This window comes from Oryzias latipes, chromosome 4 (assembly GCF_053564925.1).
Source record: "Oryzias latipes strain Hd-rR chromosome 4, Olatipes_Hd-rR_3.1".
Lineage (NCBI taxonomy): Eukaryota > Metazoa > Chordata > Actinopteri > Beloniformes > Adrianichthyidae > Oryzias > Oryzias latipes.
In genome coordinates, this window is record NC_136240.1 from 23,232,166 (window position 1) to 23,244,817 (window position 12,652).

Here is a 12,652-nt window from a genome sequence, read left to right on the forward strand (position 1 = left end):
ATATATATATATATATATATATATATATATATATATATATATATATATATATATATATATATATATATATATATATATACACATACATACACACACAAATGTGCAGGATAGTTATTGATATACGAACAGACTTTTTTTGTGCAAGGTCTAACAGAAACACAGAACTCAGACAGAAACTGAGCAGAATGATGAACAGAGAAAAAAACCAACTGGCAACCAAAAAAGTTTAATAAAACTATATTTGTCATGGGGGACAAAATATCATTTTGCAAATGAAAGCTAAGCCCCTAATAAGCCAAGGAGCCAAATAAAAAGCTGCTGTCATTGAAAACTCACAAGAAACATTAGGTTATGGTTCTGTGTGAAGCACTCAAATGAGATGCTCTGAAACGCTGGGACACAATTCCAAATAATCGTAACACGTTACTATGACCACACAAAGCTTCATGGTTTCATTTTTGTTTACAAAATTTAGAACCAAATACCATGTGTTTATACCGTCTAAAAGGGATCTGAAACAAACAACAGACCCTGGCATCCAACTATAGACAAAGTTTTGTTGGAGCATATCCTTGTAATGGGTTATAAGATCTAAATTACAATACTTATGGAGGCAAAAGGTTTGAGTATTTTAATAAAGGGAGAGCTTGAAAGCGTGATAGAAATATTTAAAGAAGAAACAGGAATTTGTGCACAAAATAGTTTTGCAGTCTTTGGTGGTTAGGCTCTGGGTTAGAGGTATCTTGTATGACTGGGATAACGTGAGACGAAGTGAAGAGACCCCAATGCCTAGATGCTGATGGTGGTGAAGGCCAGACTGAACTGAAGCAAAGAGCCAGGAGGAGAATGTGGCGGAGGTGGGAAATGTCTAAAATGCAAATAAAATAAACTGTGTGATTGGCTACGAGTTTAAAGGCAGGAATTTGATTGTGATAGGGTGTGAAGTACTTGACCACTTTAGCTATTGGCTCAGAATTAAGACTAATTAATGAGTGACGTATGGAGTGAAGAATCAGCAACCCAGCGTACCTATAGATGAGGTAGATCTTCCTTGTTGAAATTGTGCCAAAGTTTTACAAAAGGGTCTGGCAGTGAAATAGTAAAAACCCTAAATTTTACACAGATTCTGAGGAATAATTAACCATAACACTGATAGGTGTAAATAAAAGACATTTGTCATTAAGTCTTCATGATTGTGAAATATTTGTTCAAATCTCTGTGCTCTGGACCAATCCTCCAACATTGGCAACTTTGTCATTATAAGCTACAAGTGTGTTTTCTGACAAATTCATAAATTTCAAACCCAGTTTGTTTTTTGTACTTTGTCCACATTAATAGAGTGTTTAGCAAATTACAGTATATGCTCTAAAAGAGGCTTCAATAACAAACTATATCGGCTTTCCAAGCCAGCATATTGCCCTGTATACAATACATGTAGTTTTTGGATATCTAGTCTCCAATAAAGTGCCCTAGATATGTTACTATGTTACAAACACAAAACACAAATTTTATCACATGAAATGCTTTCAAAATTAGCATCTGTTGCCCTATTTTACATCTGAAAGGCAATTTATCACACAAAAGAGCTATATTTTCTGACAAAATTATATTTTAGCCATACTCCTTCAATGGTTTACAGGGTTCCAACATGGAATCACAATAACAATGTTCATAACAATTTTTTTAATTAATAATAAATAGCAATTAAAACCAAATGCAGTCACTAATGCAGGCATTCAGGATGTGATACATGCACAAACAATAAAGTAATAATACCAGCATGGGGATGTGGTGGACTATTATTTTGTATTCATTAGTCAACATACTGTTCAAAGACCTCACGGGTTCTTGCTAAATTAGTGCTGAACAGTGTGAAGATAGAAGCATTGCAGGCAGCAAAGATGAAGTGTTTAGCAGACTTCAGGGCATTTTTATATTGTAATAATTAATGTTCTACGTCAATGTAGTCTAAAAGTGTCAGCAGCTTAATTTAAATCCTGCTCAGTTTCTTCCTGACTTAATCTTCATTATTTCCCCATTGCATGAAACATGTTTTCTAGTGATTAAAATGTTCCGGAGTGAGAAAAAGCTTCTACCAATACCAACCGACATTTTTCCACTGGTACTTTTTAAATATCGATATCCATAATCATGGCACATATTTATGTTTACTAGGACTAACTGTCTTATAGTTTATCTTTTAGATAATTTATGACTCTCCATTATCTTACTTGTAAATTGTATTTCAATGTAACAGTTTGTGAGCACCATAGATAAACAAGTTTAGAGAGTTGAAAGTATATTCAGGAATATTTTTGTTGTTTGAAATATTCTGTATCACTTTTAAGGAATAGTGTTTAGTTGACTTTAGCTTAGTTGTCTTTGAACAAAAGTCTGTTGATGAGGAAAGGTCCTGTGAAAAATGTCATGGCTCTTTACTTTAATATAGCAGTGGTGTCAAAACCTTTTTTGCCAAAAGGGCTACATTTGGTGAGGTGGAAATGTGTGAGGGCTAACCATTTGGCCTGACATTCTTTTATCTATTTTATTAAGATTAAAATTAAATGAACAATATAATGAACATATTATTGCAATGCCATACTTTTCAATTCTTTCCATATAACATAAATACATCTAAAAAAGTTTTTATCAAAATCACTGTCAATTTTTTGCATCGTTCATTCCCAGTTAGCTTGTCATAGATAACAAGACTCGTCTGGTAGTGCCTATTCATGGTGGATAAGAAAACATATTTTGGCAACCACAATCAAGAAATCATACACACACAGTTTTCAATAAGTGCTGGGGGCTGCATATTATTCATTTTATGAAAGCACCTAGCAGGCCGTTGGAAATTTGAACATGGTTGGGTTTGGCCCATGGGCCAGACTTTGGACATGCCTTACTTATGTCATTACCAAGTAATGTAAACAATACTTCATGTCCTTGATTTTAATCATTACTGATCACGACTTGTATCCACATGTGACTGACTTGGTTAGTGAAGAAAAACTTGTGAGGATAACAGATTAATCTTCAGCTATATACAGGTTATTCATGCCAAATCCCGAATCCTGTTTCTAAGTTTGAAGTCAACCCAGATGTATCAAAAGTTGCATTTCCTCAAATGACCACTGGAGTTTAAATTTTGGAAGAGAGCAATTTCCTTAAATGATACGTAAAAATACATGCTATACATTAATAAACTTATGTATAGGTTAAACTTTTTATTAACTTTTTTTTTCTAATTTGGCACATTTATAAAATATATTTGTTTTAGTTTTTTCCCAAATTTGTGAACAAATAAGGACATTTTCTGGTTAGCAGGAGTCTGAATCCAGCAAAACTCACAACACTTTTTTTCTCACCCATTGGCTAGTTTTCTAAAAAATATCCTGTTAAATGAAAAAAAAAAAAAAAACTCAAGTCAATTTGGCCACATCACTTCTTCAGGACTAATTTTAATTGTTCAGAACCTTACAGGAGATTTGAGAAATTATTGTCTGGTATATAAATATCATTTTTGCTAACTTATCCTAATGTGTGTGTAAAATTAACAACCAAAGGCTTTGCAATGAGCCATTTTTAAAGACAGTTTAAGCTCCTTGATAATTTCCATTTTGGTTGGATTCAATATCATTGTCGCACTGATTGTTTTATGTTAGATATCAATCAGAAAACTGCTGCAAATGTTTGAGATCCAACATGAATTGACAATGACAACTGTCAAGCTGGTGTTGTTATTTTCATCATTTTATTTCAATCTCCATTACAAGGTGGTATAAATGTATGTCATCTACTATTTCTTCCTAGAATTTTCTGTTCTCCATGTCCATGTCTAACATAGGCTTAATATTTCACCTCCAGCAATAACTTAAACATTTAAATTGCTGTTGCTTCATTAAAGGCTGAAATATAGTTGTGTCCTTTTTAGGCTCACGGCAGATGCTGGAGCCTATTGAAGTTGGTGTACATCCAAGAGTTTGGCAGTCCATGGAGCCACACACAGGTAGACACTCATTCCTTAAAATAAATTTAAGGTAATCAATCATGACGCATGTTTTTATGCTCTAGGGATTATGGTCAAGTCCCAAGAATGCACTAACACACACAGTTGAGAGAAGCATAAAGCAAAAGCAAATACTTTTTGAAATAGCCATTGAGAACTTAAGCACAAACAAAACCTAAAGACAGAGAGGTCCTTAAATACTGTGTGGCTGATCAGCAAAGTGCAGGCAGCTGTGACAACTCAGGATCTGCTGTTGAATGGGTGGAGTCACAGCCAGCCTGCACAGAAACTCCAAAAAATATATACGAAAATGAGAACAAAAGACACCAGCAAAAATGACACTGGGGGGTATTCCAGAAAGCAGGTTATGCTAGTTACCATGTTTGAGGCTAAGGAAGCGGATAACCTCAGCTTTCGGTTCCAAAAATGGAGGTATGTTTCAGGGTATGTCAAGTTGCCATAGCAGCTCATACTCTGAACATAACCTGGTCTGGAGCAGGTTTAGTTGAAGGTTAGATGTTTTCAGAGAGGTGAAGGAGCATGGCGTGTCCATTTGAAGATGATTTAGTGGATGAAGAAGCTCAGATAATACTTTTTACACCGTGAGAGGGTGAATAAGACCACGTATGTTGGAAAGAGTAGGTGTAACTTTAGTGCTGCTGTTAGATCGGCACCGCAAGGGATTGTGGGATACCAATCCCCCTTCCCTGTCTGGACGGATTTGGGTTTAAGTTTGGATTTTTGACCAAATGTGTTTAGTTGTAGCTGTTTTACTGTATTTTGCCGAGTTATTTGTCCTGTTATGTTTAATTCTGTCTGCACCATGAGTGAGATGGAGGGAGAGGATGATGAGTTTTTTAGCACCCCTACTACTTCATAGAGTAATGTTAAAGTCAGAGAAATGGTAAATGATTTTATGCTGTAAATTGTTTCTTTCTTTTTATTGTTATAAAAATGAGAATATCTACAGGCTCAAACTTATACATATGAGAGTTCAAGAAGTACTATAAATTATGATGGAAAAACATTTAATTGAATTGGAGTAATATGACATTTAGTTAGATAAATATGTAAATTTGAGTTGTATAAACAACTATTGAGTTGGATAGACGTAAGAAATTAGGTTGAATAAATTTAACTCAATTACTTGTTACCAATAATACCAAGTAATTCATTTAAGTTGGCAAAGGTGGATAAGTTATATATATGTGTCACAATGAAAATAGAAATACGATCAGAGACTTGTGTGTTTAATTTGTCCGTTATTTTTCTCCAAGCAGAAAATCTTTCTTTTGCTGATGCAGGCGTATTACTTTTTGATGGGCGTATAATCTTCATATGCCGTCAGTAAAATCTCCGACTCCATCTCTTTGAAATATAGCGCTCTTTTTTGTTCTCCATACGTTTCCATGATGACTCCGGAAATCAGCGATCCATTGACAATGTCTTTATGTACTTGCTGTGCACGTGCATTAACCCAGGGTTACCAAGTTGAGCGTAATTTTGCTAACTCATATCCCGTCTTTTGGAACCGACATACCCAGAATAAGCAAGTTTAGGTTCAAGGTTAAAGTCAGGGTAGTTTAAGCATGCCTTCTGGAATACCCCCCTGGAAGAAGAAAAGTCTTTTTGATGTGAGGCTAACCACTATTGAGCCAAAAAAATAAATAAATTGGTAAATACTTATTTATGAAAAATAAAAAGAGTTACATAAAATATTATAGTGTGGATGATGTTTGTGCAAAAAGTTGTAGTCAGGGATAAACACTGATAATTTAAATAACGCGCTTTTTATCAGGTATCTTGGTTAAAGACCCCCACCTAGGAAAATAATATGTTTTGACATGTACTTGTGGCATTATTCTTATGAAAGAGAAAAAATGTAATAAGAAATCATTTCATTTTTGTATTTCTGAGTATTACTCCATTTAAATCACTGTCAGTCAAATAGTTGCAAGGACACTCTTTTTGAATTAATGAGGCGTTGTGATGTCACAACGGCCCAAGAGCGCACGTGCAAGCTCCCTGATCTTCCCTGCTCAGTGAGAACAAGCTCAGGTGTGGGATAAGAGAAGATGGCACGTTGCTGCATTTCCCGCACACCAAGGCTGGACTTTGTTGTTGGGCGCATGTGTTTAAAATAAAACTTAGTCCCACTGCTCCTCCAGGGGATGGAGGAGCTGAAACAGCAGTGCTCTGGAGCCATTTGGTGGTTTAACCCTAATGGTAACACATAATCCTAAACGTAACCCTTCCTCTGGGTCCATGCGGCCAAGAAAAAGTTCAGCACTGGAGGCACGTGTTTCGAAAATTATGTGCCAATAGTTGCTTTCTCTATGGCATTTATTTTGTTTGCTGTGCAAGTTAATACAACAATCTGCATGTGCTAGCATCAAATCAGTTATGGACCACAGCCTATGCTGCTTGCTGGTACAATGTAGCCTAAATTATAATCTAATTCAAAGCATTTGTCATGGGCTTTTCAAAGTTCTTTTTAGTTTTTAATTTTATTAAACAGCAGGGTCTGGTACACACATTTGTTTTTTCATTCCACACATAGTTTTAAAAAAGTCTTGATTTGGAACCAAAAAAGTCCCTTTTCACCGTTTATAGCTAATGATGATCTTTTGAGAATAGAGACCATCAGTCGGTGTTGTTCGCCATCATCAGAGAGGGGGGAAATAGGGCGGGGCTACTGAGCTCAGCACCAACGGGCACGCTCATGTTGAGTAAATTTAGGAAACTGGTTTCAGATAAACATTAAATATGGCTTTTTAAGACATTCACATTGTGGGATTTTGGTTAAAAACGTAATAATCATATTTACCACAGGGAATGTTTTTTTTTGTTTGTTTTGTTTTTTTACTGCTATAAGGGGACTTAATAACTTTACAATTTTGTAAATAATTAAAATCTATTTTAGGAACGTAATCCCAGTACAGAAAACATTGCATGTACAATATCCCAACATTGAAAACCTCACATCCCAAACTATTAAGGGCTTTCTGCTCAGTGTGAAAAGATTAGGATCTTTAACACCTTGAAGGTAACTCGTTTAACTCTTGTTGGTGCTAATCTGCTTGGATTGTGTCAAATGTTGGAACAGTCTGTACCCCCAGATAAGAGCTAGTTTGGCTAAGAAGTGACTCTTGCTGTCTGCTTCTGAAGGATTTGGACGGTGAGCTTTTAAGGTTTAGGAAAGAGTTTCACACATAACAGCAGGTGAAATATAATTCCTAACATCAAAACCACATCTATTGACTGAAATCTTTCTGTTGGAATAAAAGAGTTTTTTTATAATTTTTTTTAGCCTTCTTTGTTGTCGTATGTTATAGAAGCTCAGACTTCCATTCTGCTGTAATTGCACATTGGAGCTTCAAGTTATGTCTTATAGGAGGGAAAACTCATGTTCTACTGTTATCAGAAAATTAAAACCAAGAACTGCGGAGGGAGTCAAAGATAAATTCACAAAGCCCTCCCTGCTTTTTACTAGTATATTGTGTGTAAAACCCACTCTGCATCAATAGATTAGGCTTAGTATACTTGGTATCATGGTTCACATGGGATTTTGAGAGGTATTCAAGAAAAACTGATGTTTTTCTTGAAAGTGAAAAAAATACTTTTTTTTAAAGTTCACATGCGGTTACAGATCCCTTCAATAAGAAAACAAATATATTAGAAACTGTGAGTTCAGGAAGCGCAGGAAGCTCAGAGTTTGTGCAGTCATGTCAGATTGTGGTGGCTAATTATTCTGTCAAGAACTGAAAAGAGAACTTAATAACTATAAAGACAATGGAATATTACAGCATTATGAAGCTTTCGATGTATTAATGTTTTGTTGTTTATTTTTTTATTTTTACAGATGTGCCTGTGGAAACTTACAGGCGGCCATTTTTTTTTCATTATTTTCTTTTTCTTGTCTTTTCCTACTTAAACAGCCACATACCAGCCACGGTGAGGTCTTAAAGGTGTCTAGCTTGTGAAAAATCATCTGAAGTATGTGCACCTTTAAAGTTCCAAGCAGTCTCAAATAGCCTGCTAATGAGCTGTGGCACCATTCAGAAGCAGCTGCTTTGACAACTACTGCATAGTTCATGTTTATTTTCACCCACATGATTCAAGCACATGCACAAAGAATGAACAGCATGACAGAAAAAAAAAAAATACTTCAGTTTGAGGATTTCTTTTTTTTTTTTGTTTTTCAAATACTTTGGATGGTTTAAACGTTCAAAGCCACATATGTCAACTTTGGCCTTTTAAATATTTATTTAATCTATTTTGGATGAGCTCTCTGACATTGTTTGGAGAACAATGCACAAAGTTTATTAACTTCGTTGACATGCTGTATTCCAGGAACTTAAAGCTTTCAAAGATATTTGTTTTCCGCCAATTAATTTTTTAACAGTTAGTTTAATGTAAGACTTAGAACCTATGGTGACAAACTCCTCATTATTTCTACAGTCCAAAACACCTACACATTTCACAGCTTAAATAATATTCAAAGGAAAAACAAAAATGAAGTGTTATGACACACTATTCCTTTTTCCAAATAAGGAAATTCATTAAAAAGAAGAAAAAAACTAAGACTCCCAATTGTTACTAAGAAAAAAAGACTAAACTGATGACAATTACTTTGAAGAGAGGCAGCTATACTTTTCTGTGCAGAGTGCAAAACTTTGGAATAGAGAGTATTTTAATAATCTTCACATTTCAATACAGTGTTCCCTCGCTTTTCGCAGAGGACACATTCCATAAATACCCCAGAAGGTGAACTCCGTAAAGTAGGATTATAAATGTTTTAGGCGGTAAAACACCTCTCTACACACTATTCAGAAAGACTTAAACATTTTAATACTTTATTGCTTTTTTAAAATCTCAAAATTCCAAACTGTGGAGAAAGTCCAGTATTATAGAATGAAAACAAATATCTGATTGTGATTAAAGATTTGTGCAACTCAAGCTGCATGTATCTGTACAAGAGACATGGCACAGAAGAAATAGATTGACCAGGTCAAAAGCCAATCAGGATGTGGAAAGAGGTGGGCTTTTTAGTCCAAAACTGCACTGAAAAAGAATCAGTGAAACAGTGAGATCATAAAAGTGAGTTATAGTCAGTGGCGGTTCTACCCTGAATTACTCCCCGGGCGAGACCCTCCCCAGGCGCCCCCCCCCCCCCATAGTCACAACAGAACTTTGTTTGTCTTTGTCAACTGACATGTTATATTGTCATTGAAATTAAGAAGTGGATACAAAAGATGTCAGAATTCTGAACAGCATTATAAAAGTTATCAGAACACAAAAAATAAAAGACCATAAGCATGGCAAAAATACAGTTAGCTAAGAAATATTAAATCAATATTAAATAAATAATATAAAATAAATATTTTAAAAACATTTATGAATTGGAAATTTAAATTGTCATGTTCTATATCGATCTCTACTTCAGAGAAGAAAAATTAGCTCATATTTTCCGTCTTCAATCCTTTGATTGGAAAATTTTCAGTTATGACCTGTTGAATTATGTTTTGTCCCCATAGATTTGCAGTAAATGGTAAATATTCATTTTTAAAACTACCTTCAGATTTATGGAAATTCTATTGGCTAAAAATATAATCCCACATTTGTAAAACAAATAAAAAATAAACTTCATATGCAGGCTCAAAATTAACCCCTAAATCCCCAGTTAAATGTCAAAAAAACATTGGGAAAACGTTTAGGCTGCCACAAACGATTATTAAATTAATGACCAATCTCAAATTATTTGCCCCATTAGCATCTTATGGCAGCAGCAGCATGCTGTGTAACCATCACAGCTTTTTTAACATTATGAACTAGTATACAACAGCAAAACCCAACAAAACCGTTGTGTTACAGCAGAGCAGACAGACACATGAATCATAACTAATGTTACAAGTTAAGGCAGAGCAAATTTTTAAGAATAAAATCCAAAAAAAAAAAAAAAAATGACGCTATTTGCAACATTTGGGCCTACTTCAGTGTTGGTCATCGACCAAAATAAAGTTTTCATCGGCAACGTTGTTGTAGGGCAGGTAGCATTAGAATTTAGAAAAGACATGCATCAAGCTGTGAGGACTTACCCTTTTCTTTATCTCTTTTCTCCTCTTCTTCTTTTCTTTTCTTTCTAAATTGGGCACCAGATGGCTTTGACCTTTTTTTCTCCATATTTTAGATGTTTTTGGCGTTTGTTTGGCATAAATGTCCTCACGTCACGAAGAAGACATCAAGTCCGTCGACTGAACCAACTGTCACCTTAGTGACAGCATTGTTTTGTGTTGCCATTTTTTCATTTGGGCATTTAACACAAAATTAACCCAAAAAAAGCAGAATATATTTTCTATACCTTTATTAAAGTGTAGGTTATAGAATGTCACCTTATGACTGACTTATAAAAAGGTTTTATGAAGTAGATTCAAACCCCCGCCCTTGTCCCCACCTAGCCACTTAATTTGGAAGCGTCCCACAATTGAACTGATTCCCCGCAGCCCCCCCCCCCCCCTTTCTTCACACATTTCCAGCAGGAGCGCGTGCAGCTATAGCCAGGGGCGCTGATTCGCTACATGACGGCGCAGTCGCAGTTTTTACTTTTATTTTTTTCATCAAGCCCGCGACCGTCGCCTCCCCTGAAAGATGAGCCCGCCAGGTTTTGCGCATGCGCAAACGCGGTGGCGCTCCGTGCTCCCCCCGCGCCCCCTCCCTTCTTCTTCACACACATTTGTGTCTACTTCTCAAAGACAGGAGAGCGCACAGCTGCGGGGCGAGGGCGGCGGCGCGGCCAGGTTCAGGCTGTTACAAACTCACAAACTGTGACATAAGTAAACCAATAGTGGTGCATATAATATTTTACAAGGGCTGAGCCGCCGGTGCCGCCCCCCTTCAGTTTTCCGCCCCAGGCCACCGCCCGGACGGCCCGTGCCTAGAACCGCTACTGGTTATAGTGAGGAACCACTTTGTGTTTATAATTTGTATCCATTGAATTAGTATTTAAACCATATAGTTCACGATAGAGAAACTTCTTCCAGTCACCGCAACTTTGGCACAACTGTCGCCGATTGCTCTCATTTTGAACAGGATTCAGTCTTACTGACTCTGCCAAATTAAATTTAGAGGCTCAAAGATGTACACCATCAGTCTAAACAATCAAATGTTCAGCTACATCCGTTTCATCAATGATGTGCATTTCTTGAGGGGTTACATAAAATTGGATATCTTCTTAAATGCCCATTGAAAACAATTTTTTGCTTTTTTATTTTGCAACTTTATAAATATTCTGTTTGCTTAAACAATCCCCTATTAGAATCCTATTATTCTGTTTTCCCCTATGTGCAGTTTAATTATATTTATTAATAAGGAAGTGGCAGTTCAATTTCCTAAAGTATAAATATTTGTCGTGTTTTGCATTACATTTGTAAGCATGCCAATATTCCTTTTTCTTTCTTTTTTGTATTTTTGTGTCCTCTTCCCAGCTCTCTCAGCCTCAGATGATGTAAAGACTGTCTGGAAGAGCAGAGGGTGCATGGATGGAGTGCTAATTCCCGGGTGACAAAGCTCCTTTTCAAATGCATGAACTCATCACTGGGCTGAAAACCAAAAAAAAAAAAAAAAAGTCCCCATCTTCTTTTCAATTCCCATTTTAATGAAAAAAGAGGGAAAAAAAACTCCAAGAAATGCAGGCTTTCTCCACAAAAAGAGAGTAAAGCAGCTAATGTGGAAGAATGAGTCAAAAATGTATGCTTATATCCTTTTGTGTGCTGTGTTATACACTTATTTTTTCTCATCTTGGCTACAAAATGACAATATTTCTGACAAATATGAATATAAAATAAAATAATATCAAAACCCTTTATTATTGGAGTTTTACAGTAAATAAAACTCCCTACAGCTTCATTTTATGGTGCCAAATTTTTATACATATGACACATCTCTGTGTTTAACATCATTTTAGAAAACTGGAATAAACCATTTCATTAAGATGTTTTAATGTGGGCCAGTAAAATCTAAATATTGCAAAAAACTTTAATTAAGTTACTAAATTACCTTTTTTATTTCAAAAGATAATTGGCTTTTTTTTTTAAGAATAGAGTTGGCGACTGAGCCCAGCTAAATTAAGCTTTATGTGGTTTCAACTACACTATTCAACACCATCTTTTATTAAAACTTTTTCCTGTGAACAAAGGGTTCACTGGGCACCATGAGCATATAACGAGCAAAAGCGGTAATCGTTTTATTCCTTTCAAGCTCCAGTGTTAAAAACTTCACAATCGTAACTTTGCAACCCTTAACACAATCAACGTGAATTAGCTTTGCACCGGTATATAACACTTTATATGCATATTAGTGTTACTTACCAAAGCTTTCTCTGATGATCAGCTGAATCACGTTGATCATGTAAGAAGTTATGGTCAGAAAAAAGCAAGATTTGACAGTGACATCTGCAGAGTGAACATTTTAACGCTTAAAGCTGAAAAAAAAAAACGGAAAATGTTAGGGTTGCCAGTTAAATGAGTAATTCTAGACCAAAAAAATTCAAACCAAAACAAAAGTATTTTCTGAGGGGGGACGAAAATATGAACTTCCATTTCCGGACTTCTTGTTCTGGCTAATAATGTCAGGGCATCATGATGT